Source organism: Euprymna scolopes, chromosome 2, assembly GCF_053919585.1.
Source record: "Euprymna scolopes isolate OS-2025 chromosome 2, ASM5391958v1, whole genome shotgun sequence".
Lineage (NCBI taxonomy): Eukaryota > Metazoa > Mollusca > Cephalopoda > Sepiida > Sepiolidae > Euprymna > Euprymna scolopes.
Window position 1 is genome coordinate 200,074 of NC_136483.1, and position 26,947 is coordinate 227,020.

Sequence of the window (26,947 nt, forward strand, 5' to 3'; positions counted from 1 at the left end):
ACTTAGAACCTTGTCTGGCCTTAGATGAACCCCAGGGTCGGAGGTCAGAATTGACATTTATCCTTGAAAACCATACTTAGATTCAGTGTGGGAATTTTACCCACGCAAAACCCTGGGGCTTAGGATTTCGTGGAGATTCGTGGCGAAATCTTATTGGCTAGGAAGAAGTACTACCCCATCCATTTACCTTACGATAAATACTACTGTCGTGCGAAAATTAGTCAGTTTCAGGAAACAGCGAGAAGAGTTGAGTCGAACAGAGTTCAGATCAAAGTAGAGAAGAGAGGACCCCTCCCCACCCCATCCATCCTTCGGTCGCTGTCTGTGAAGAGAGTTGAGACTTTGAAAAGAACTTACAAAATCTGAATGAGAATTGTAAAAAACATTTGTACATAATTTTATGAGAATTAAGCTTTTGTAGATAGACTACAATCGTCGTCTTTCTTCCTGCCTGCCGCTTCGATATTCGCTTTCAGCATACCAGATTATGTAACAACCTCCGAGGAGTCTAGACGACCATGTGGCAAGAATCTAAAGTCCTAGCCACCTCCTCAAGAAGGGGTGTTACACCTGACTCAAGTCAAACACCTGTAAAACTGAAAACACAATTAGTTCAGAGCTGTAATTTGCCACATCACCCGCAGAGATATAAATCATTGCACATACAAAATTTCAGCTAGATCAGACAACTGGAAGTGGGTCAGGGGCATTACTTATTACACTCTCCTCGTATTACTGATGTCGTTTTATTTTTACTTTCTGTCTGACTTATTTCTTACTTTTTTTCAATGCATGCTATATAGCTTTCTTGGGTACATTTTACAATTTTTCATTCGTTTTCTTTCTTTTTTTATTCTGCTTCTTTACTCATTTCTTTCATTAGTTTTTCATTCTGCGTCTTTTCCAATATTTCTTTATTTTTAGTTTTATTTGATCTTTTGAGGCGTGTCTCTGTGTATTTTTTTTTCTTATTTCTATATTTTATCTTTCCTCTCGTATATTTTCCTACACTCTTTGTTGATGTCGTTCCCGTCATTGTTTTAATCTTTTTCTATTAGAACGTCTTTTTACGTTTTCTTACCTTCGTCCTTTTTTTCCTTTTTCTCAAAGTCTGTTTTTCTTATTTGTGTTATTGTTTTTTCTTCATCTACAGAACGACGACGAATGCACTACCATTACAACAACCCATAACTACACTTTACCATCTTTTTATCCCTTGTGAAAGTTCCATATGTTAACATGGATGCTCTCTAAATGCATAATACCTGTTTACGGGAAACAAAAAGGTTTTACGATAAACATCTTTGGATTTAGTGCCTTTGGAAATTCTAAAATCTCCGAAACAATGGTATGTCGAAATGCATCTGCCGGCGATTGAATGACACTAACCTCCCTTGCTTATGAAGGGGTTTGAAGAGGAAAATAACAGTTGGACCCTTGTCCGAAGTAAGGGAATGAATAAAGAGTAAAAGGTGATATATATATATATATATATATATATATAATATAAATATATATATATATATATATATATATATATATATATATATATATAGAGAGAGAGAGAGAGAGAGAGAGAGAGAGAGAGAGAGACGGACAGACAGACAGACAGACAGACAGGGACAGAGAGAGACACAGAGAGAACAGTTACAGATAAGAGAGAAATTGGAAAGGGGAAGTACGAGGTTAGATAGAGGATATTCCCGTAGAAAAAAATAAACAAGGGTAAGGAATGGTTAGAATGTTTAATAGGGAGGAACGATGTGAGAACTCGAAAAACCCAATGCACATGCAATAATACATATAAAATAAAAGATAGGAGTAGAAGGGAGAAGGAAGAAAATAATTAAATAAGACGGGAATAAGTATGCAGCAAGGTGGAATAAAGGAATGAAAGTATAGAAAGGAAGAATGAAAAGAATGAATAAAAGTTTGGAAGAAATGAGAGTATGCATGTGAAATATTTTCTTTACGTTTGTTAACCGCTGTTAACTGTCAATGTGTATTTTATATATTAGAATTAATGTTCATGTTTCATGCTGATATATTATGACGGATTTTAGAAATTGAGTTTGAAATTATACTATCTCTGCTTAGGATTTTATTTATCTCTCTTTCTTTTGAATCTAACCTTATCACTTCCACCCATGTTTTCCCATTTTCCCCTGTCGACTGGCTAGCCTACAAATAATTGCGCAGTATTTATTGTTATCGCTCTGTCTATATTAGTTTAAGTTGTTTTTAAACTGTATATCATTATTTCTTAGGTTTCAGTTACTAGATAAACCAGAGACAAATTTTATTTTATTAGTAACGGGAGTACCCGGCGTAGCCCGAGTGTTTGGAGGTGTGTGTGTTGGGGGGGGAGCAAAACAAAAAGGAAAATTAATCCTGTTTAAATATAAAAAACTATGTTAAACTTCTTAAAAAAATTAACTAAATTAAGGAAAAAGCCATCTTATCGTTAAACTCAACATCATCTCAGGCGTCATCGTGTAATACTAAACTGAACGAATAGAACACACAATTTACCACTAATTGGATATAGGTGAGTACACTATGTATACTAAAGAAAAACACCCGGAAACGATTAACTAAAATAATCTATGGGTCTGCCACGCTTGTAATTGGAATGCCCCTAAAAGAAATATTATCGTAAAGCAGCGCTACATGAGGAAACCAACCGCATAATTGGCCCCAAATGATAACTAAGTAATTTAACTAGAGAACTCTAGGAACGGAATATTTCACAAATATAGATAAATATATGCTATTATGCACCTGTTTGCATTTGTATTGTTTGAAGAACCTATCCCTAAAACGAAGCAGATAAACCTATCAAATAGATACATATTCTAGATTTGGAAACAGGATGAACAGCCGAAATGAAAGAATGACAACCATCAAAATTAAATCTATATATAGATATATAAACCTTTGCCAGGATAATTACCCCAAACACGGAGAGAGAGAGGGAGAGAGAGATAGAGAGATAGATAAATAGATAGATAGATAGAGAGAGAGAGAGAGAGAGAGAGGGAGGAAATATATCTACCGTTATAACACCTTTATCTAAATCATATAAATAAGCCCACATATCTGTTCAACTAACTTTTAATTTGACCATATGCACAAATATATAAGTAAATAAACAAAAGAATAAATCAATAAATAAATAAAGAAAAACATCAAAGAATTTGAAGACTAGAAACAAATTCAGGGATAAAAAAGAGATGGATAGTATAATAAATAAAAATAAATAAATAAACACATAAAATATAAACAAAACCTGTCAATAGAAAACTAAAGTCAACACCAAAAAAGAAAGTAAACAACCATAGGTGCGATAAGAGTAGAATATAACTTCAGATACAAGTAAAAACTAAGACTAATAAACAACCGCCAAGTTAAAAAGAATACTAAAACCTCCCCACTGTGACAGCTTAACACGCAAAATCATACTTCCTTCTCCTCCTTCACCCATACTCCCTTTTTTCACGACACCTACATCTGAAAATCCTACCGCTCACATTCACAAATTATACACCCCACTTTCTTCCAGAACGTAAACCATACCATAATATCTTATAAAAACTAATGTAATTTTGACTCTCGTGTCAATATCGATTCTTTTTTGGTCTGATAAAGTGCTATTCCTGCCGTACGATTTAGCTGTAACATGTATCCACACATGTAACGAATAATGCTTGTAAAACAAATTAAGTGCGAGCTCTGCGAAGTATTGGGCTTCTTTGATTATTATGCAAGTTGTTTTTTATTCAATTTTCACCCCAACCAAGGAACAGTGTCACTTTGAAATAGGGGCTACTATCGGGGACATAGTTTGCGGGGGCATTAAGAAAAGAGATGAGTAGAAAGATGTTTGTTCGCATTACACTTGAACTTCTGCATATCAGCACAGTTGGGAAAGAAGAATCCCGGAAGAGAGTTCCAAAGACTTGCAGTTCTTAGAGACTTAGTTACTTGCCGGATTTGTCTAGGGTAGTCACTTCGAGGAGGTACAAGTGCTTGCAGTTCGTTAGAGTATTCACCATTAAAGTACTTGTAGAACAGGCAGAGGGATGCGACATTTCGTCGATGGGACAGAGGCTGAAGCCTAGATGACAGTTCACGACCTATCAGGTTAGCGACTCTCTTTTGAACCCTGTCCAGGAATGAGAGACAAGCAGCAGATGCAACAGCCCAAATGTAACAACAGTACTCCATACGTGGGCAAATGGTGGCCTTATAGAGGTACAGGATACTTTCAGGCATGGGTAATTTTCTGGCACGGTTTGCAGCAGCCTTGGCAATGCTCTCAATGTATATATTCAAGTTCATATTCCCTGTAAATGTTAGGCCGACGAGTTTAAAGGAAGTACTTTCAGGCAGTGTGTTCTTGGCCATTGCTATTGGTAATAGAAAAGGTTTCTTGTAGTTATTGAAGGAAACAAGCTTAGTCTTTGCAGCATTGAATGTGACCATCCATTTTTGTTCCTATTCCACTACAGATTCGATGTCATCCTTTAGTGTTTCAGCCATTTCTTAGATATATGACATAAATGCGGGTGTACCTCAGGGGTCTATCCTTGGACCTCTATTATTCCTGATATTCATAAATGACCTCCCTGATAAAATTGTTTCGGAGATGGGTAGATTTGCCGATGACACCACTCTCTATAACAGATATGAAGGGAAAACAAATGAACACATATCCAAGGAAATGGCAGAAACTCTAGAGGATGACCTCCAATCCGTAGTGGAATGGGGACAAAAATGGTTGGTCACATTCAATGCTGCTAAGACTAAGCTTGTTTCCTTCAACAACTACAAGAAACCTTCTCTACCACCAATAGCAATGGCCAAGAACACATTGCCTGAAAGTACTTCTGTTAAACTCCTCGGCCTAACGTTCACAGGGAATATGAACTGGAATCGATACATTGAGAGCATTGCCAGGGCTACTGCAAGGAAGGTTGGCTCCTTCTACCGTGCTAGAAAACTACTTACACCTGACAGTATCCTATACCTCTATAAGGCAAACATTCGCCCATGTATGGAGTACTGTTTTCACATCTGGGCTGGTGCATCTGTTGCTTGTCTCTCGCTCCTGGACAGGGTTCAAAAGAGAGTCGCCAACCTGATAGGTCCTGAACTGTCATCTAGGCTTCAGCCTCTGTCCCATCGACGAGATGTTGCATCCCTCTGCCTGTTCTAAAAAACTTTAATGGTGAGTGCTCTGACGAACTGCAAACACTTGTACCTCCCCGACGTAACAACCCCCGACAAACCCGACAAGCTACTAAGTCTCATCCCTTTACAGTAGAGATCCCTAGGTGCAAGAAAGCCTTTTACTCCAATAGTTTCTTCCCCAGAGCTGCGGGTCTTTGGAACTCCCTTCCGGGATTCTGCTTTCCCAACTGCAATGATATGCAGAAGTTCAAGTGTAATGTTAACAAACATCTTTCTACTCATCTCCCTTCATAATGACCCCCCTTATTAAGTCCCTAATAGTAACCCCCTGCTTCAAAGTTGCACTGTGCCTTGTTTGGGGTGAAAATTGAATTTAAAAAAAATGTGCTAATTTGTTCCCCCCCCATGCCTGTTATAGAGGGTGGTGTCATCGGCAAATATATGCATCTCCGAAATAATTTAATCAGGGAGGTCATTTATGAATGTCAGGAATAATAAAGGTCTAAGTATAGACTCCTGATGTACTCTCGCATTTATATCATATTGTTTCGATGCACGACCGTCGAGGACAACTTGGATTTTTCTCTTAAGTACGAAGGATTTAATTACATTACGTATTCTTCCAGTTATACAATATGATCTAATTTTCCTTAGAAGACCCTCATGCCATACCCTGTCGAAAGCCTTAGATATATCGAGAGCTAGCGCTCTACCATCCCCCGTCTTGTCTAGTGAACGGTATATACGTTCAGAGACTACAGTTGAACGGGCTAACCTGAATCCATATTGTTTGTCGATCAGGAGTTTTTCAGCTGTTAGGTGTTGAACTAAGACTTGATTAACCAAGGGTTCAAATATTTTGACGATATATATATATATATATATATATATATATATATATATATATATATATATATATATATATATATAAGAGAATAATTGAAATAATATTCTGACGATAAAGAGAAATAAAATCAAAAAACCGAGTTATGTGTGCATCAGCGTTTCGCATTTATTTTGAGACTTCCTCTCAAACCATAGAAACACCCCATATAATAATTAAAAGATATAATCTCAACCAATAAATTACATAACTGTTGTGGTTCTGGTAAGGGGTAACAATATTAAGGGGAAAGAGTCCTGGTGTTCACTATGAGCGGTTAAACTGTGAGTGTACTCTCTGCTCGACTGCAGAAATTTTTGGCTTACATAGGGCCTGACGAATCTATATTATCATGAATATAGGGGTGTTAACTACCTCAATACACTCCCATCCAGATATTTATTTCCTCGAAATGTAATTTTATTCTCGGGTTGACCTCCAAAGGGTCCGTCCAGTTTGTTTTTTTCTGCCAGAACGACGGATTTCGGTACTAGTTTAAGGGGATTCCAGGTCAAATGCGTCATACATTAGGTCCAAGGTCTCTTCTGGTGGAGCATCACTTAACACGTTCGAAGTGCGTTCGCGTATCTGTTTCTAGTGTTTCTTATGCGTTGAATGTGGTCCTTACACCATGTAGACCATACGCCGATTTTTTTCTTGATTCTTCCTTGCTCTCAGAAAGTATTATTATCTTTGTGCATCTGGAAGACTATTTTTTCTCCCGGCACGTAATTCTTCTTGGGAACGGTTGTTTGTGCGTGTTTTACATTTTTGGGCAATAATTTGTCAAAGACTATCCGTATTTTTCTCGCGAACATCACTTCCGCCGGAGACATATTGGATGGTGTATTTTCATTAGTCCTTATGTGGTATACCTGAAGAAAGTGCTGCAACTGTTTTTCGGATGTAGTGTCCTTTACCTTCTTCAAAGCCCTCTTCAAGGTGTCCACAAATCTTTCGAACTGTCCGTTTGACCAGGGGTGCTTAGTCGGAGGTGTGATAGAGTTCACTTTGAAGTCTTCCATGAATTTTTTAAAGTCCCCGGATGTAAACTGGGTGCCGTTATCTGAGACTAAACAGTCGACCACTTCGAACCCTGCTAATAACTCATGAAACGTGTTAATAGTAGTCAGTAGTTGGGTTTTTGCACCTAAAGACTTCAGGCCACTTAAAGAAGCTGTCTACTACTATCAGATAGTACTGTCCATCGAGTGGTCCTGCGCAGTCCACGTGTATCCGTGATCATGGGTAGTCAGCTTTGGGCTATTGGCTAAATTGAATTATTGGCGCTTTAGCAGCTAGTGCACGTCTTCTGCATACTTTCACCTTTTCTTCAAAATCCCTGTCCGTGTTTTCCAGTACACGTATAAACGCATTAACATTTTCATTCTGGTAGTCCTGTTTGAAGATCCTTTAAGATTTTCTTTCGGGGTGGAGGTCACTGGAACAACTACTCTCTCCATATATAATAATACCTGGTCGTTTGTTGATAAAACATCTGCTACCTGTTTATCAGTCTGCAGTTTTTGATTGCTCTTATAAAATCGTCGCTTTCGACTTCTTACCTTATATCATCCAGAGCAACGGAAAGTTCTTTCACAGTGTTGCATAGGATCGAACTACATTCTCCCTCTGTAGTTATGCGTCTTTAAGTGTTTCATCATATCTTTGTATTAACCGTGATAGCCCATCTGCATGTCCTAATTTCTTGTACGGAAGGAACTCCATATAAAAGTCTGAAGCTTGTTTGCCTTATGTGTAGGCAACCTTTTCTTCAGGCCAAATATAGAGATCAACGGCTTGTGATCCGTTTGAAGTTTTAAATGTCGTTCATGGAGAAATCTGTAAAATCTTGTTACCGCGAAAATGATGCTTAAGGATTCTTTCTCTATCTGGAAATAATTCCTTTCCGCAGGTAGTGGGGTTCTCAACGCATGTGCTATTGGTTTCGTAGATCCGTCAGGCATTTTATGCAGGATACACGCATCGATTCCATATGCGTTCGCGTCACTTGCGACGATAATATCTAAATCTGGGTTGTAATAAGTCAAGTATAGCGCGGATGTGAGCATCTCTTTTAGTTTTTCGAATGCCATCTTGCATTCTGTTATCCAGTTCAAAACCTTCTCCTTCCTCAGTAGTCTATTTAAAGGTGCGCAAAATGTGTGCATATTGCTACTGAAGACTTGATAGTAATCAGCTAAGCCTAAAAAAAATTGCAGTGTTCTTATGTCGTGTGGTTTGGGCATATGTTTTATTGCTATGAACCTTTCTGGATCAGGCCGTTTATCATTCTTATCTATTATCTGCCCTAGGTATTTTATTTGGCCGGGAAAAATTAACATTTGGTGTCTTTAAGTGTGAAGTCGTACTCGTTTATCTTTTCGAATACCTGAAACACGTGATTACTATGATAGTCCACAGATTCACTTTTCATTAGAATATCGTCCAGATATCCGATGGAAAAATCAAGGTCGCTCAACATCGTGTCGAATATCTATTGAAAGATAACTGGTGCAACTTTGATCCCGAAATCTAAACTATTGAACTTAAATAGTCGCTTGTGAGTGGTAATGCAAACAAGTTTTGGGCTTTCCTCTTAAACAGGAATCTGGAGGTACGCTTCGCTCAGATCTATTTTTGAGAACATTTTCCCTCAATTTAGTTTTGTAAAAACTTCCTCGGGACTGGGTAGCGGATAATGATTATCCTTAAGTGCTGCATTCAACCTGGTCGAGAAGTTTGCGCAGACTCTGATATCGTTTGATTTTTTCTTTACATACACGATGGTTTCTTTAACAACTACAGAAGTGTTCCCAACCATCGATTACCATAACCAATATCATCGTACCTAGGAATATATCTGTCAAATTCCCCGGCCTAACATTCACAGGCAACCTGAAGCAAATACATTTGGGAAGTTTTCAAAGATGCTGCAAAGAGAATAGACTCCCTCTACCTTGGGAGAAAAGTACTCAGACCAAAGAACATCTTATATCTTTACAAAGCCACAATTCACCCATGCATAGAGTACTGCTGTTACACCTGGGCCACAGGAATTGCCCTCTTACACAACGCCACAAAATGTTTCTAATATATTAGGTATCGCAGTATCAGTCAAGCCGCAATGTCGCATCATTAAGATCATTAGATGCCTGGAAGTCTTCTACCCTAATAGTTACTTCCGTTGCACTTCTGGACTTTGGAATTATCTCCCTGTGTTTTTCTGCTTCCCCAACTGTAATAGCATGCAATGCTTTAAATGTAATGTGAACAGACATCTCGCTGCCTACTCTGTTCAGTAACCTGCTAGGAAGTGGCAATATACCCTGTTTTGTGTGCAAATAAATAATAAAAAATTATTATTGATAGCTTACAATTAAAGATATTATGTTAATGGAAGATACCACGATTTGTATGTTCAAATGTAACCACTTCTGTTGAACAAAGTAATTTTAACAATAAATAATATACAACTTATTCCATGTGAAATATATGTATTTAAACAAAATGCAAATAAAATATAAAAGAATGCCTAATACAATTCAAGTTTATTGGAGGCTGGAATTTGACATTTTTATGAGTATTGATTAAGGCCCTTTAAAGAAAAATAAATGCTTAAATAACTTCGAATATTCTTTTTTTATTACATTTTCACCCCAAACAAGGCAAATTGCCACTTTGATGTAGGGGGCTACTATCAGGAGCACCAGCTACTGGGGCACTATGTTGGTATTTGGGCAGCAAGATGTCGGTTCACGTTGCACTTGAACTTCTGCATGTCAGTACAGTTAGGGAAGCAGGAACCTGGAATGGAATACCAGAGTCTAGCGGTTCTGGGGAAGAAACTACTGGAGTAGAAAGATCTTTTACATCTAGGGATCTCTACTGTGTGGGGGTGGGATTTAGCTGCCTGTCGGGTATGTCGAAGGTGTCTACGTCGTGGGGCACAAGTGTTTTCAGTTCGTCAGAGCATTCACCACTAAAATACTTGTAGAACAGGCAGAGGGATGCAACGTTTCGTCGATGGGACAGAGGCTGAAGCTTAGATGCCAGTTCAGAGCCTATCAGATTAGCGACTCTTTTTTGAACCTTGTCTAGGAGCGAGAGACTAGAAGCAGATGCTCCAGCCAAAATGTGACAACAATACTCCATACATGGGCGAATGGTGGCCTTATAGAGGTACACTATAATTTCAGGTGTCAGTAGTTTTCTAGCACGGTAGAGAGAGCCTTACTTTTTCGCAGCGTCCCTGGCAATGTTTTTAATATAATTGTTCCAACTCATGTTTCCTGTGAACGTTAGGCCAAGCAGTTTGAAAGATGTACTCTCAGACAGGGAGTCACTTACCATTGCTATTGGTGGCAGAGAAGGTTTCTTGTAATTATTGAAGGAAACCGGTTTAGTCTTGGCAGCATTGAATATGACCATCCATTTATGTCCCCATTCCACGACAGATTGGAGGTCATCCTCTGGTGTTTTTTGCCATTTCTTTAGATATGTGTTCAGTTGTTTTCCTGTCATGCCTATTATAGAGTGTAGTGTCATCAGCATATATACCCATCTCAGAGGCAGTTTTGTCGGGGAGGTCATTATATTCTGTATATTATTGAGTTAGACTTGAACAATTGTATACGAGTAAAAGTGATTTTTAGTGATTTGATGGAAATGTACTCCCTACGTTTGAGGGATTTCATGAAATTATTTTTATGGCAGCTTTATTACTACACTATCAGGCTATTAGAAAACATTGTGTTAGCAAAAGTCATATTTGAAATTTACAAAAAATTACATATACATATTTTTATTGACTTTTCATCAAAAACAAGGCACAGTGAAAACTTTGATATAAGGTGCTAATATTTGCGACAAAATTTACTGGTATACTATGAGCAGCAACATGTCTGTTAATATTACACTTGAATTTTTGCATGTCAGGGAAGCAGGGGTCCAGGTGGGAATTTTAAAGATTAGCAGTTCGAGGAAAGAAACTATTTGAGTATAATGTCTTCCGGCATCAATGGATCTCTACAGTGTAAGAATGTGATTTTACTGCTTGTTGAGTTAGTCAGGGGCATTTACATCGAGGTGTACAAAGGGTTGGAGTTGGTAGGAGCACTTTCCATTAAAATACTTGTAAAATATGGACAGGAGTGCAACCTTTCGTCGATATAGCAAGGGTTCCAGTTTGGTTGACAGTGTGGGGCCTATTAGATGTATCACTCTGTTTTAAATCTTGCATACGAGTAAAAGATTAGTAGCAATGCACCAGCCCAAATGTGGCAACAATACTGTGAAGAAAAATCATTCTAAATAGTATTTTTTGTACAGCATGCAGTGTTCGCATCAAGCAAGGAGAATACAGAAAAATTGGTCGCTGTGTTAACTTATATTCTGGCGATTTCATGAGATAACGAGACTTCAGGGCATTTGAAATATGCATATGAAAGGAAGACGTTTCAATAAAAAGCCTGTTGATAAGAGAAGGGCATTCTTTTTAACTAAAGTAAGTCTTTGCCAATATTTATTGACTTTGGAGACCGAGAATTGTGAGAAGGAAAAGAATTAGCTGATTTTGAAAATTTCGATACCGAGAATTCTTAAGAAGGAGAAAGAATAGTATACTGCAAATATTCCATCCATAAACGAATCGTTGTCTTGTAGAGATACTGGAGTACTCTCGGGGGTAAATAAATTTCTAGCACGGTAGAGAGAACCCACCGTCTTCGAAGCAGTATTGACAATGTGCTCGATATAGTTGTTTCAATTCAGGTTCCCTGTGAACGTTAAGCTGAGGCGTTTGAAAAAGAGGTTTCATGTATTCATTAGCGATGGTAATCAGTTGGTTGGTTGAGAAGATTTCTTGTAATCATTAGAGGAAAGAAAATTAGTCTTGGCAGCATTAAATATTACCATCCATTTATGGCCCCGTTTCTCTACACACGCAGAAAGAGAGAGAGAGAGAGAGAGAGAGAGAGAGAGATAAATTGAAAGATACATGATAAAACGAAAGTGAAAGTTTCTGTTTATTGAATAAATATATATATATATATATATATTGAATATATATATATATATATATATATATATATATATATATAATGAATAAAATATATTTATATGATAAATAATTTTATAAATAAAACTAACATAATATCTGAAAGATAAACCAAAAGACGAAATAACGTATCCCACTACGCCTAGGTTTAAAGTAAGTCAACTTTCTATACAAAAAAGGATACATCTAATCCTTCTCCATAAAACCCACAAAGAGAGTGTGAACCTATACATTTGTCTTGTAAGTTCCTGACCTATTATTGATAGTGCAGTTATAACTAAGAAGCGGATTGGCTAACTAGCACATTCAATACGATGTGTGTATATAAAAATGCGCGATAACCACAGCTCTTTGCATAAGCCTGACAGTTTCTCACAAGGGTGAAACGAAGAATATTGTGCGTAGCTTAATTGCTATATATATATATATATATATATATATAAGTGGATAGTCCTTAATCCGCGGAGTTTCGAAGAAATACTTGCCTTCTCCTCAGAGGGTAGGAATTAGCAAAATGCGGGATCGGATTTTGCATACAAAAGTATTTGATGAAACTGCAAGTGAGATCAAGATCTTACTTGATAACAAAAAGTGAAGACAAAGGAATATTATGAAGAAAAAGGTGATTTCACGTGAATGGATAATCTGGTGAAAGAAAAGTATCCAATGACGGTAAAATCTAAAAATGTAAATACAAGAAAGTTAATTAAATTTCCATTCGCACAAGTAAAATCCAAGGAAATCGCGTAATTGGAAGATGGTCCAAAATAATCCAAAAGGCCGAAATCCGTGGAATAATTCATAAATATGTACAAGTAAAAGGGGAAAAAATTCCAATAATTTTAATAAATAAAAATAAAACATGCATTTAACACGGCTGCCGAGCAAAGTTTAGTATATATATATATATATATATATGCATGCGAGGCAAGCACTCTTGCGTGCGAGGCAAGCACTCTTCCAACAGAGCAAACACTCCGCACACAAGGAATGCTATTAACTAACACAGATCAATCATACCGCGCCGAAATCCGATATATATATATATATATATATATATATATATATATATATATATATATATATATATTTATATATATATACATATATATATATATATATACACACAAATATATATATATATATATATCCGATTTCGGCGCGGTATGCTTGATCTGTATTAGTTAATAGCATTCCTTGTGTGCGGAGCGTTTGCTCTGTTGGAAGAGTGCTTGCCTAGCATGCAAGAGGCTCGGGTTTCAAATCCTGAGTTCGGATGTGTCTAAGTGATGAGCCCAAATAAGGGCGTTTTGGAGTTCCGGTTCGTTAACTGTCATGGCTCTTGTGGGCTGCGACGGTGTTTGACTTTGGAATTTATTATGTATAATCCCTCACATTCTGAATATGGTTCGAGTGTTATCACGTCTACTGCATCACTTTCACTAATGCCACTTGAAAAGGTACGAATCTATATATTCTTAGGCCAGTCAAGGATATAATAGCACAGGCAAGTCTCTCTAGCGTTCGTTTTATACTTTTAGACAACTGATGCCCAAATCACACAAATCTTTCTCTGCTTATACCAAAATTTAACCAGCTGTTCTGGATTTCTTGCTACTGGACTGACATAAGATCTGGAGATATTCAGTTGTGATTATACGCTTTCTTAGTCGCCATAGACTTCCCGTACAATATCTTTATCTTGTGTGTACACTGTCTCCAAAGACTGAAAAAATGTCTCATATATATCAGTTTGTTAAATTCGATTATATCGACATATCTATCTACCCTGTCACAAATAAATGATTGTAGAGAAAACGATCGGTTGGGTATATACGTCCTATTGACAGTTCGTATCTCTTGATATCATAGATCCCATCCTTCTTCCTTCCCCAAGAATATTTGCGAAGCTAGCTGTGGTGAGCTAAAACACTTACCTTCAAGCGTAGAAAAGTGTTTGAAATGTTTATTGGTCTATCCGCCACAAAAGCACGCTTTTATGATGACATGAAATATTCAGAGGGTTTCAATATTCCATTCCCCGAGCCGGCTTGGATGCTTCAAAAGTTCAAGCGGGCGCCTCTTTCCCCGCGCGCGCTGCAAACAGACACTCGTACACCCGAACGTTACTCCTATCGAACTGTCTCAGTTTATCGCTTCCGACATCTACTTTTAATCTAATCTAATTTTTACATATATATATATATATATATATATATATATATATATATATATATATATATATAATTATTATTATGAGTGACGTACGCTGATAGACCAATATTTCGACATTAATATGATTTGTCGGAACTCCAAAATCAATCTTAAAATTAGAAAATAATTTAAACTAAAATCATCTAAACAGACTCTGCCTAAAATCTGCGTGTAAAATTTAATGCTTCTTCATTCCCGTACACGTTGTTACTCGTTTTACTATAAAATTTACTATAAACCCGCATTTTATCTGCTTAAAACTGTTGTGTATTGGGGGTAGAATGTCTATATGACCGTGCATATCGGTACCAAATTATCATTTGCTGTATATATGTGTTTGTGACGTATGTGTGTTGCGAAGGGGTTCTATATATGTGTATAATGTTTGCATCGTGATGTTTAAAATGTTTACGTGCCACTACAAATGTTTGTTCCGTTTTTATCATAAAAGAACTATATGTATGTAACTATGTACGTTGTGTAACAAACTGTTGTCTTCTTCCTAAATGTTTATTTTAGCGGCCGTGATTCGTCTCATCTAGTGGTGTTAGTGTGTGTTTGTGTCAGAATATATAACAAATACATGACGACATACCTGAATCTGCTGGTTGTTTTTTTTCTGCGATGTTCGTCATTCGTCTTCGAGGGAGCTGCAATTTGCTTACAGGAACACTCGAGGCAGGGCCCTAGACGATGTAAGATTTTATGTGTTTTATTCACTTCAAGGTATTCGTCATAGCAGAAGGGAGTTATCGACGATCTTTGGCTTGGGGTGGTTCTTCTACATCTCCACTCTGAGAGTTCCTCCCTCATATGAAACCTATTTTAGCTTTTCTGGTGCAAACTAAACGAGTAACGACATTAAAGCTCTGTTCTCCACTCATCACTAAATAGATAGATAATTATATAGACAGATAGGTAGATGGATAAATATGTCCGATACACCGGTCAGTATGCAAGCCTTCTAGACCTTTTCCCCACAACTTCCCCTGAGCTATGTTCATGTTCCGTTCCATCTCTTCTGGGATCCTCCGACCACTCCGTTGTAGCAGTTAAGATAAAAATGAAATGTAATAAGTCTTCAGATGTACGTTGCTACCGTACTGTATATCGATACTCTATGGCTGACTGGGATAGCTTCTGTACATTCATATCTGACCTACCTTTGCATTCCATGTTTAAAATGAATGTGTCCTCTATAGTATCAGACCTGACCGAATGGTAAATTGGAGGTATAGACCGATTCATACCATCAAAAAAAATCCAACAAAGATCTAACAGCCAGCCATAGTTCTCCTCAGAATGTGCTGCTACCATCACGCACAGAAATCACCTTTTCCATAGCTACCAACGAAATAGATGTACCAAGACTAAAGCTGCTTTCAGAACTGTACGCAACCACTGTAAAAGAGTAATAAAAAAATGCAATAGAGCTATATGCTCAGTCTGTTAAATCCAAAGTAGCTGAGCAGCGGCTTGGTTCCCACCAGTTTTGGCAAATAGCAAACAGGATCCTGAACCGAAGCGTGCGTTCTATACCAACCATCATTAATGGACCGGAGGTTATCTCGTCAGCATCAGACAAGGCCAGACTATTTGCCAAGAACTTTGCAGCTAATTCTAACCTATGCGACGAAGGCCATAAACTCCCCGTATTTCCTCCTATAACAGACAACACGCTATACAACATACAAATATCTGTGCGTGAGGTTTCCAAGCTAATCAAGAACCTTGATTCCAGTAAAGCAACTGGCCCTTGCGGTATTCCAGTTATAGTGCTGAAAAATCTCCAAACAGAACTTGCCCCCATACTTACAAAACTGTTTAGCCGTTGTCTTAAAGAGAACTGCTTTCCAACACCCTGGAAGACCTCATCAGTATGCCCTGTATTTAAGAATTCAGGTGATAAGTCATCTCCCTCTCAGTACAGACCAATAAGTCTCCTGTGCGTCATGAGTAAGTTATTAGAATCCATATTAAATAAAGAAGTAGTCAACCACCTCAGCTGAAACAAGCTTCTTAGTGACATGCAAAATGGTTTCCGCTCCGCAAGATCTACAGCAGATGTGCTAACGGTTATATCTCATAGGATTAGTGAATCTCTTGACAAAGGCTTCCTTTCCAGGGCAATTCCTCTTGACATATCGAAGGCCTTCGATAAGGTATGGCACAAGTGCAAGATTTCCAGCACCAGTATCACTGGTAATGTTTTCTCAATCATTAAATCATTTCTCTCCGATAGGTTCATAAGAGTAGTGGTTGATGGGTAGAAATCAGAGGTCCACAGTATTAATGCTGGAGTCCCTCAGGGGTTAATCTTGGGCCCAACTCTCTTCCTTATCTTCATCAATGGTCTCCCAAAACACATACTTAAATCATTCGTTGACATCTATGCTGATGACACGACCATCTATGGCAACATATCAAAGGCCGTAAATGACAAGGTTCTCTCTAATTCTCTCTCCTCTGACCTTGAGCACGTGGTACAGTAGGGAAAGACGTGGCTTGTTACTTTTAATACATCCAAAACCAAGCTTCTATCTTTAAATCATCAACGCTCTGATCCCCATCTGGAAGCAATTAAAATGGATGGCCTTCGTCTTGGGGAGGCTCCATGTTTTGACGAGCTTTTGGGTGTGACCTTTACTCCTGATCTGAAATGGAACACGTACATCAGGTCTGTAGCCAAGGACGCTGGGAAAATGGTGGTATCCTTCTACTGCTCCAGAAGTTATCTCATTACTGATGCAATTCTCTATTTGTATAAAAGCCAAGTACATCCAATGATGGAGTACTGCTGCCACATCTAAAACTACTGGCTGAAACTACTGTCAATAATTTTCCAACTCTTTATCTGTGTCTAAATCCAAACCCAGATTCCATGAGCAGAGATTCTTTCTCAGAAGCGCAGACTGTGGACCTTTCTTCCGTTTGCCTGTTTCCCACCTGACTACAACTTAGATGTCGTCAAGTCCAAGATAAACAAATTCCTTACAAACCGCCCCCCTAAGTAAGACACTCTATCAAATCTCCAATACTAATGATTTCTACAATACTGTCTCATTGGTTACTGCACACGCAATAACCCTTATCCCCGAGTGGCCTCCGGTCCTTGATAAGTGGTGACCTCCATGCAAAAAAATATATATAGATCGATAGATTGATAGATAGCTAAATAAACAGATACCTAGATAGATACACAGATAATTATATAAACAGATAGATAGACAGATACACAGGACATTTACTGCTTCTGCCCGCTATTCTCTAACAAAACAATCTCAAATAAAATATGTAAATAATAAGATATCAGACTAATTTAATTAAATATCACGATTGAAATTTTCTTCACGAAAAACTATATAAACTACTTGAAAACTGCATTTTGAAGGTTTGTGAAAAAATTGGATACATTACGGGAGGAATGGAAAAATAAACATGATGAAAACTACTAAAACGAAAATCGAGACACATGCAAGGGCAATAAATTATAATATTCTGATATTTGCTTGATGCTGTCGAAAAAATGAATGAATAATAAATGTTAATACGAAAGACCTGTCAGATGAAAAATTTAAAAATTGGTTTCATTAATATGCGCTGATGAAATTGCCTAGTTGTACAAAGTTATAATTTATAAACTGTTCTATACATGTATGCCAACATTTAAATCAAATCAACATGATATAAATGCGTGCATGCACCAGGGACCAATCCTTGGAGTTATCATTCCTGATATTGATAAATGACCTATCTGATAAAATTTTCTCGGAGATTATGGTATTTGTTGATTACACCACGCTCCATAACAGACACAGGAATAAAACGAATGAACACATATCTAAGGAAATCGCAAAAACTCTAGAGAAATGCCTCCAGTCTGTTGCGGAATGGGCCATAACTGCTTGGTAACGTTCGATGCTGCCAAGAATAAGCACATTTCCTTTAATAATTATAAGAAACCTTCTCAGCCACTGATTGCCATGGCTAATGATACACTGTCAGAACGTACTTACCTCAAGTTCTTAGGGTTAACATTCATGGATAACATAAATTGGAAAAAAAAAATACATTGAGGCTGCCGCGAGGAAGGGGGGGGGGCTCTCCCTACCGTGCTAAAAGGATACGCACACCTAAGAGCATCCTGTATTTCTACAAGGCCACGGTTATCTTATGCATATAGAGTAAAGTTGCCACATCCAGGATGGTGCATCTACCACTAGTATCTTTCTCTCTCTCTCTCTCATAGACAGGTGTAAAAAAAAGTCGCCAACCTAATGGGTCCTGAATTATCAACTAAACACCAACGTCTGTCCCATGGCATCCTTGTACCTGTTTTACAAGTATTTTAATGTCAAGAATTCCGAGTACTAGTGTCCCCTTAACAACAATACCTTCGACAAACCCGACAAGCAGCAAAATTCAACTCCTACACTTTAAAGATCCTTAGATGCTTAAAAGTCTTCTATTCGAATACACAGTAAAATTGAATTATAAGTTAAGTGACAATCTATAAAACATAATTAAAAACGCATTATCAACATTCTGAATTATACAAATGAACATAAATAGAGTGACTAAATTATGTAACTGCTTGAATACAAGTGAATTTCTATTTAATGGGAAGTATTTAATAAGCTCTATAGTATATAATCCAAAATATTCATCAAAGAGTACTCAAATATAAATAAATTGTATATTGGCATGCCTCGTAACAGATTTGAGGAAAGGTTCTCCAGTCATACATGATCTTTCGAGAATCCAAACTATAAAGGTAAATGATCACTTTATATTATAATTGACTAATTGCACAAAACTTAAAAATATGAAAACTCAAAAATATATTTCTCCGTTAACTAAACTTGTTATTTATGTCTTGTTGAAAAAATATATATTACGAGATTTAAAGATAGGGATGAAAACAAAAAACCTTTTTAGATTGTCAGCATTTAAAAAAACAAACAAACAAAACAAAACACACTATCTCAGCAATCTAAACATTATTTTATAAACTAAATGTAATTATTTAAAACTAAACTTTCCTTTCAGTATAAATATTATATAAACTATGGACAGCATATACTTGTTAAACAAATACATATATGTATGTACATACTTTCATATACATAAATATATGAAGATAGATTCCCTGTTTTCATTTTCATGAGCTCGAGTATAGTGTTGCCTGGCAATGTCATTTAAGACTGAAACAGTAGATTTATTATAGCAACTTATACTTTATTTGTTTATTTAAATTGAATAAAATAATATATGTGTCTTTTAATTGAGCATTATCAACAACCTCGTGAAAAAATCAATGTATTTTACATTTTGATATTTCCAACTTTAAATATATATATATATATATATATATAGTCATCCACATACAGTACAGTTTCGCTGTTACATAGCTAATCAGTGCGGTTAGGAAAGCAACTACCTCAACCCAGAATCGAAACCCGGCCGCCCAAATGAACTTCGGAGCTTCTAACCGTTGCGCTATTCGGTAACTACTATTCGAACAGTGAATTAACAATGTTTTGACATTGACCAAATACCCAAGCTCAATTTGTTTACCAAAAGAGCATCGCTTAATACGCTATGGTAATGGTAATTTTATGTCAATATCGCTTCCCGAGAGTTACTTGGTTAAGGAACGTTCTAGGAACGCAACCACCTCCCCCGGTGAAATAAACGATATCCAACTATAGGCACATAGACGTAGCAACACAATGGGTCGAGATTTCGTCGTCTATAACCGGCTGGCATGGCTCGCTTCTTATCTTCATTGCGTCGTTCAAGGCATTAATGGCATGCTGGAATTTAACGCTGGTACAAAAATAGCGAACAAAGTTTATTTTTGTAAATATATAAATATAATTTATTTAAACTTTAACAATAAGGTGCATAGGTTTATAAAAGCCAGTTGAAACCAGACGCATGCTATCTTGCGTCCGCTGGCTCCAAAATGCAAGCTTCAACTGTTTTAACAATAGAATCATATTTCAGTTCTCGATTTCTCCATTAAAAGAGAGATAGAGAGAGTGAGAGAAAGAGAGAAAGTGAGTGAAAGAGAGAAATAGAGAAAGAAAGAAAGAGAATGAGATGTTCATCGCCCATATTTTGTTTTTCAAATTATAATGTGCACTGGATACATAAAAACCTGTCAATATTCGTGTGCCGACAGTTTTAAACATTTAAAAATGTTTCTTCTCTCAAATGTGTGTTCTTCACATAAGTATAAACCAAATAAGACACAAGTTTTATTAATGTAGAAGCTGCCAGCTCCTTCAAAGGGGGCGCTCATTATTGTTCTCCGATTTGTATATCACTTCCCAATATCTTCAATCCAAGATGGGGAGCATTATAGTCATCCACACAGAGTACTTTTTCGCTGTTTCATAGCTCATCAGTGCGACTAGGCAAGCAACTACCTCAACTACTATGCGGGCAGTGAATTAACAACGTTTTGACATTGTTCAAATCCCTAAGCTCAATTTGTTTACACAAAGAGCATTATTGTAATTTGTATATCACTCCCCAATAGGCTAAACCCAAGATAGGGTGCATTATATATATATATATATATATATATATATATATATATATACATATATATATACGTATATATATGTATATATATATACTTAAAATAAAATAAAAGATCTTTGACTTACTTGTAGTTTCATCAAATACTTTTGTATGCAAAATCCGATCCCGCATTTTGCTAATTACTACCCTCTGATGAGAAGGAAAGTATTTCTCCGAAACTCCGCGGATTAAAAACTATCCACTTCTCAAGTGTTTCCTTTTCAGATTAAATATGTTTTTTTTTAACTCTTTTTAAAAGTGTTTTTAACATGTTTTATTAAATGTTTGCTCTTATATATATATATATATATATATATATATATATATATATATATATATATATATATATATATATGCATAAACAAATCCAGGCTTTAGATGTTCAAACATACAGACTAATGAATACAACGAGGTTGTTTGATAGTGCTCGATAACAAGAGCAAAATATTTTTATTATTTATTCGCAGGTAAATAGTTACATCTGTTTCAGTCTTAATTCAATGAGACTTCGTCAGGCGAATACGGCATTAACAATTAGAAACAAAATACAGTACAGTATATAAGACACATGTATATAATCAAATAACATTAAAACAACTAAGTCGGGGCAAATACCATAAGCTGGGACCGTATCCTAGGGCCAATGTGTCCCGGGATTCTACTGTATTTGCTATTTGATTTCTCGCTCTTATTTCATAATTTTTTCACAAACTTTCTATTTTACCTCCTTTATTGCCTTCTCGCGTTTTCTTTCTAAATCTATTCCATTCTCTTTTTCTCCTTCCACTTTTATCTTTATCTCTCTTTGTTCATTTACAAATGTAATAAAACTAACTATAAAACAGGAAATTAGAAAAGTCCATCATGAATAATAGGTAATTTCACACATATTTACAATATTTAACCCATAAATAAAGAGGAAAATAGATGTAGAAAGAGAATGACAAACAGAATCATAAAGAAAAAGGAGATATAACAAACAGAAAGACTTATATTTTTGAAAATTTAATTGGCATTTCAAAGTTACTTTTATCTTGATTCAAAGGTTCTAACCTTAGTTTTATGTGTGACCCAACGGGTCACATTTCAAATATAATTTTGTATGCTTACGCATGTGATCACACACATACACACACACGCATATATATATATATATATATATATATATATATATATATATATATATATATATGTGTGTGTGTGTGTGTGTTAATAAAAGAAATATATACTAAATGAAATAAATGGAAAAATAGAAAAGGGACATTAAAAAGAAGGCTTTTCATCTATTTCATTAAAAATAAATTCTCTTCAGCGTAAATCTATAAACAATAAAGGAGGTCATCTTCGTTACGCTTTTCAGGCGTTATTTGGCAAGCAGCCATACTGACACGTGATTTTGCTTTGAAGTTTGACGATGCTCGACTCCATTTCATGTTTTTTTTTCTAAGTGACGACAGCTATCCACCTTTCCTGTTTTGTTCTCCCATTTTGTAGTTGTCAGTGTCGTTTCCTTCCTCTCGTCTTATGTTGTTTATGTACTGGTCTATCAGGCTTCTGTTTGAAATAATATATTCATCTATCTTTCGTGTTTAGATTATATATATATATATATATATATATATATAGTGCCGGCAAAAAAAAGTCCGCACTTGTAATTTTCAAAAACTGCAAATTTAAGCAACCTATACCTCATTTGATTCGCCTATTATTCCTCTATAATTTTATCTGTTTATATTTGACTTTTACTCGAAATATTCTAGTGTTCACCTCAATTTAAAAAAATAACATCAAATTGAGGAGGCAAAAAGAAAGTCCGCAGCAAGAAATTTGCTTAAAACCAGCTTAAATCATCAACCCTTAGTAAGTTTAAAATATTCACCAACAGGCAACAAAGCATCTCTAATCGTAATTGTTGTTGTTCCAGATTATACAACGTAATATTTAGTCCATATGCCACGACTTTCTCTTAGTGATCGCTAGGAACTTATTAATCCCCACCTTTCTGGTTTATCCAGTCGCGATTGAAATGTGATAAGGAAATAGTACGAAAGACTGCAAAAGTACCAAAACACCGGCAGTGTTCATGATACCCCCAAATCTGATCGTATCAGAGTTACTTCTATCAGGAAAGACAATGCTATCAAGATGCGCAGCCAAAGAAACAGATTTTAAAGGGCTCCACAAATTCAACAAAAGTGCAATCTTGTTAAAAAAGTGCTCTCTTTCTACTGTCCAAAACAGAAAAGGAATTTAATTTGCGAGAATATGTTGCAAGACGCATACCAATGATTTCTGTAAAGAACAGAAAGCGCCGTCTGCACTTCGTCGGATGCAATGAAGTTCATGACTCTACATATTTGTCAAAATGTTTTTTAGCGACGAAAGCAAGTTCAATAGGCTAGGCAGTGATGGTAGGCAGTACGCCCGTCGGAGGAAAGACGAAGAATTTAATCCTAGGTGCTCAGTTTCAACGTTGCAAGGTGGTGGAGGTTCAGTTTTGGTGCGAGGCATTATTAGTACCAATGGTCCAGGGTCTATAGAATTAATTCTAGCAAAGTACATTAATATGTTGACTGAGCATTTTCTACCCTACTTTGGTCGTAATTTGGATGATAATCCCATCTTTATGAAGGATAATGTTCCCATTCACACAGCTGGCAATGTCAACAGGTTGCATAATATTTCGTGTTCGGGTTGGCCTGCACAATCTCCAGACCTCAATCCTATCGAAAACGTATGGCATTACATCAAGCAACAGCTACGCAATTATAAATCTCAAATTTGAAAAAATCTTTGGACAAAAATTAAAGAAAAATGGAAGGCCCTTTCCCGGAGTATTGCTGCAGTCTAATTTAAGGAATTCACAAAACATTGCAGGCTGTCAAATTGCAGAAGGGCTATGCTACTAGATATTAACTAGTTCATTGTGTTCATGTTGTATGTGTGTTGCATTAATGTCCTAAAGTTACATTTAAATAACAATTTTCCATTGTGCGGACTTTCTTTTTGCCTCCTCAATTTGAAGTTATTTTTTAAATTGACGTGAACACTAGAATATTTCAATTAAAAGTCAAATATGAATAGGTAAAATATAGAAGAATAAAAGGTCAATCAAATGAGATATAGTTTGTTTAAACAGTTACATTAAATTTAGCTAAATTTGCAGTTTTTGGAAAACATTAAAAGTACGGACTTTCTTTTTGCCTCCTGTGTATATATATAATTTTCGTTCAACTACTCTGCTTAAAGGAAAATTGATGTTCTCTTGTAAGAAACTGTTTATTTATATTTTCTGGGGATTCTTGAATACATTTCCGTAAAATCTGAATAATGTCAGGAACGATGTTGGCAACTGTAATTTTTGTGGGCATCTCTCACGCTATCTGTCTCTAGAAATGTGGCCACCAAACATTTTAATTATTTTATTACGTAATTTGTACAACCGCTAGTTTAATAAAATTGGAAAGGAAAGAGCAAATAAATTAGATTGGTGCATATGTTATTTATCTCATGCATGAAAGGTGTTCATACAAAATTGATTAGAACGATAGATAATGTTTATTTTGTAATGGAAGAATAAAAAGGGAAAAATGGATGAATAATGAAGAGAAAGAAGACAAAGTAGAAGGGTATACAAAAATAGACAATTGTGGTAGTTATTTGGACTTTTTAAGAGGAAAAATTGTTAAGGGATTTGATTGTTATAATATATGTAAAACTTTTAACAGATATGCTTAAAATTTTAATTTCCCTTTGGTGTGAGTGAAAAATGAAAAGGAAAACATGATGTATAAATCCAAAGAATACTGTATCATCTTGATATTTTTGTGGTCTGATTGTAGCGAATGTACATTGATAGATTCTTTTCATAAGTGCTTTTAGTATTTTTTTTATCATGAAAATATATCAATGGAATGGGCAGAAACCATTGTCTGAGAAGTAATTTTGGATAAAATCTAGAATATTTTCACGTATAAGCATCATATGTTCATTTATATCTATAATATACAATAATAAACATATATATATATATATATATATATATATATATATATATATAAATTGTACCGTTTTCATGGTAAGACAGTATTATGAGTGTCAGCGGAAAAACTCAAATAAAGTACTCTCGTCTACACCTCTCTCTGTTAGCCAATAAAATGAAGAATTCGGATTGCCCTCACTGACGATCGATTCGTAGATTACGAGACTGACAAACAAATAGACGTATGGAAATAAATGATAACTAATAAGTAGAGACTGCCTAGAGACCTTGCGAGTTTGAAAAAAAAAATGCAATTGAATACAGGATATATAGACAGTTTTTATGCGGTGACGACAACCGTTCTTCGAAAGGGTTAGAAAAGGGCCGAATTTTACTTCGTGTTGGCAGCACGCTAAAAGGGAAAAATAAACATTTCATTGGTCGCGGCAGGGTTTGAGAATGGGGGTGGGTTTTTAGTATATTTATATCTTTCTGGTTTTGTTTTACTTGCAATCGCCGAGAAGTGATCGATCGAAAGACTTTTGAAGCGAAACTTCAGCGGATATCAGTTTTCTGCAGATCAAAGCCTTGTCCAGAAACAAGAGAAACAATCGCTTATATCATACCAATTGATACATCTACATCAAGACACACGTGCACAGCGAACAGTCTCCGCATGCATGCGCAAACGAAAAGACAAGAACAGTGACAGCGAAAGAAAAGAGCTAAGCAAAATAAAATTAGCCGTATAATAATAATAATAATAATAATAATAATAATAATAATAATAATAATAATAATAATAATAATAATAAGTTCTAAGATTAAAACAAATGAACAAGTAAATGAATGCAACACAGGATTATATTCAAAATATAAAGGAGGACATTTTGAATAAAAGTATAATGAACTAAAAGTATAGGGAGGAATGCCACAAGAAGCAATAACTACAAAGTTATCATTATATTACGAAAAGAACAAAGATGTCGAGATATTAGGAACAACAAAGGAAATAAGAATATAGAGAAGCAACAAAAATGCCAGTTAGAATGATGAAAATAATTGAATGTATTATACCCAGTATTCGTAGTATTAACAATAATAGAAGGAAAACAAGACGAGGAAACAAGATCGCAAAGAAGATAAAATTTAAAAGAAAAGGGAAAGAAAAGAAGATTGTGAAAAAAATAAGAAAAAATAATATAAAAAGATATAAAATCGGAAAGAAAACGAAAAAGGAAGAAAAAGAAGAAAACATGAGAAAAAGACAAAACGATTAAGTATGTTTATGATTAATTTTGTACATAAAGTAAACCTCAATGGTTCCACGTTTCTGTGATTAATAATGAGAGCTGAAGTCATATTTCTGTCCTGACATAAACATCTTTTTAGCAGAGTTTATCGCTTCAAACCTTATATTTCCAATCGATACGTACAATGTCCAGAACGATATTTTCATTTACGTCAGTGATGATCAGACAAGCTTGGAGACTTTTCACTGACGAGATATTTTGTACTAATTTTTTTTATTATATTTTCACCCCAAACAAGGCACATTGCCACTGTGGTATAGGGGGTTACTATCAGGGGCAGCAGCTACTGGGGCACTATGTTGGGATTTGGGCAGCAAGATGTCGGTTCACGTTACACTTGAACTTCTGCATATAAGTACAGTTGGGGAAGCAGGAACCTGGAATGGACTTCCAGAGTCTAGCGGTTCTGAGGAAGAAACTACTGGTGTAGAAGATCTTCTACATCAAGAAAGACACAACATGCCAGTTGGCAATAAGACGCTGGACCATTCTGGCAAACGAACGTTAAGTATTTTAAAAATTCATCCTAAATGTTTTCATGTTACCTTGTTTAAACTTGTTTTTCTTGTTTTATTTATGTATTTATTTGTATCTACTTTCCTGTCTTATTCGTCCCCCATGCTACAAAGTAAATTAGCGATGAAAAACAAAACATGACGGGGATTATTTTTCTCTATTAGAGTAAATAAAGTTAGGACTTTTTTTTAAAACAA